Below are 2,500 nucleotides of genomic sequence, written 5' to 3' on the forward strand. Positions count from 1 at the left end.
GGGGGATGGCGGAGAGGGGCAGGGGGATGGCGGAGAGGGGCAGGGGGCCGGTGGAGAGGGGGCAGGGGGATGGCGGAGAGGGGGCAGGGGGATGGCGGAGAGGGGCAGGGGGCCGGTGGAGAGGGACAGGGGGCTGGTGGAGAGGGGCAGGGGGATGGCGGAGAGGGACAGGGGGCTGGTGGAGAGGGGCAGGGGGATGGCGGAGAGGGGCAGGGGGTTGGCCGAGAGGGGCAGGGGGGAGGTCCACGCGGCACGGGACACTAGCGCTTCACACGTTCTGCACAGCATGTGTGCTACCAATTGGGACGCTGAGGGACGTGCAAAGAAGGTGAAAGAAGAAGAGCGGCGGCGATGTGCACGGCGAGAGGCAGCCAGGCAGCCGGCCGGCAAGAAAAGGCGGGAAGAGCAGGGGAGGCCGGGAAGACGGCAGCGAGGCCGGGGCAGGCCGACCGCCCGAGGAGCCAGGAACACAAGCAGCGGCGGGGCCCCCCTCGAGCGGAGGCCAGCAGGGAGACGAGGCAGGGCGGGCGGCGCGGCAGGAAGGCCCGGAGACATCGGGGCGAGGGCGGCGCTGACAGCTCTGGGGTAGAGGGGCCCCCGCCGCGGATGGGGAGCGGGTTTCAGGAAGCCAAGGGAGCAACAGCAGACGTGCAGCCGGGGGAGAACGAGGCAAGCACTGGACGGGGAGCCCGCGGCAGCGAAGCGGGCAGGGCGGACAGGCAAGCAGACGGACGCACGGGGAGGCGAGGAAAAATCTCGAACTTAGCAGGCATACATAAGGGGAGGAACACGGAGAAGAGCAACATAAGAGGCAAACCCAGATAGGGAAGCATGGCAGGGCCTGGAAGGTAGACAAACCAAGAGACGAAGGCTTAAAAAAGTGACAGAGACAGGCAGGCGGGGAGACAGATGGCTGGAGAGAGAGTGGTGGGCAAACAGCCAGAGAAGCAGACAGACAGCCAGAGAAAGAGGCTGCCAGCCAGTCAGGGAGGGGCAGACAGGCAGGCAGGCAGACACCATAACAGGAGTGAGCAGGTAGAGAGGCAGGCGGGAGCCAGGATCCAAGACGGCAAAGCGAGAGAGGTCGGTGGGAGAGAAAAGAGGAGCGGAGAGGTGGGCGGACAGAGGGGGACCCGGACAAGAGGAAGGAGGAAGCAAACGAGCAGATCCACATGCAGAGCACACTCGAAGGAATGACGAATGTGGGGACAGGGGCGCACACCTGCAGCTCCTGGCACACGGTGGCGGGCGGGCAGGGGTGCTCGGCGCACGGGGAGGGGGCACCCCGAGGCAGGCAGGCCGAGGCGCACACGATGTGCAGGGCTGGCCCACATCCACGTGGGGACACTCCGCCCCGACACACGCCGAGGGGCCAGGGAGAGGAGGCAGCCAGGCACACAGGAGGAAGAGACAGACACATGGAGGCCGAGCCCGGAAGACAGAAGTAAACAGAAACAAGACAGAGGTGGAAAGTCACTTAGAGGTGACAGAGGCTGAGAGCCGCGGGGACGGGAGTCAGTGTCGGCGAGGAAATAAAATCACACACACAGAGAAGCCCCCGTACAGAAAGAGGGGGATACCCAGATGGCCTCGCACAAAGAGACTGAGAGAGGGAACAGAACACGGTCGAACAGAAGAGGGACGAGAGGTAGACTCGGCGCAGGACTGACGCAGGAGCCCAGCCGAGAGACTCCCAAAGGCCAGGTCAAGAAAAAGATGGACATCCTCGCTCGGTCAAGTGCATCAGTGTGTGTATATGGGGGATGGTGCATCAATAAAGAATATTCCAGCCTCCTAAGCAAACATTGGCACAGTATTCCCCGTCGTCGGAGGTGCTCCTGAGCACTGCTGGGGGGGCGGGGGGAGGGTGCTGGCAGCTCTGCTCAAGAGGTAGAGAAATAACCCAGGAGAGAAAGGGTCCCCCAGGCAAAGGAGGGGAAGCAAGGAAGGGGCAAAGGGAGATCAAAAGGATGGGAGGAAGCCGGAGTTAGTCAGGAAAGGTGACAGGGACTGAAAAGGGTAGGAATGAGCTTTTTGCCCTCCTTCCTTTGCTAGCACCGCTCAAGAGGCAAGTTTTAGAGGACTTCTCTGATGGATCTCTGGATGAGAACGCGACTTCAGGACTCCTCTCCAACCTTCCATCTGATTCCCGGCACCACTTCTGAGATAAACACTGGGGTACAGTGGGACATCACGGGCCAAGGAAGTGGAATGAAAATTCCAGGGGGAACCCCTACCTCTGTCTTTTTCTCAGTCCCAGAGACTTTTCTGTTTCACCGTACCTCAGTTTCTTCTACTTTACCAGTGTCCGAGATCATGGAGAAAGGGAAATATACTGCAACGGGAGAAGAGAGAAAACAATTTCACAATTTTTCAGACTTGACTCTTTCCCCTTTATTCTAAAAATCTGTACTCCTGACCCCTAAATTAATTTCCCAAGTCAGATGAATTTTATAGTCCGAGCCATTGGGGGAGGGGAGGACGAGGTAAAGCAGAAAAG

General features: G+C 60.4%; 1 long non-coding RNA gene across 3 annotated transcripts in view; it reads right to left on the bottom strand.

Annotated features, from left to right (window-relative positions):
• The window catches only part of LOC116649183, a 21,047-nt gene that overhangs the window by 16,784 nt on the left and 1,763 nt on the right, over nt 1-2,500 (bottom strand). For 2 of the 3 annotated variants that reach the window (XR_004302637.1, XR_004302636.1), the window contains exon 2: nt 2,238-2,335. This is a non-coding gene — a long non-coding RNA (uncharacterized LOC116649183). Of the gene's footprint in view, nt 1-2,237 lie in introns of all 3 variants that reach the window. The other variant, XR_004302635.1, reaches the window with a different exon arrangement.

Source organism: Phoca vitulina, unplaced genomic scaffold (assembly GCF_004348235.1).
Source record: "Phoca vitulina isolate PV1807 unplaced genomic scaffold, GSC_HSeal_1.0 scaffold47, whole genome shotgun sequence".
In the NCBI taxonomy this organism is placed as follows: domain Eukaryota; kingdom Metazoa; phylum Chordata; class Mammalia; order Carnivora; family Phocidae; genus Phoca; species Phoca vitulina.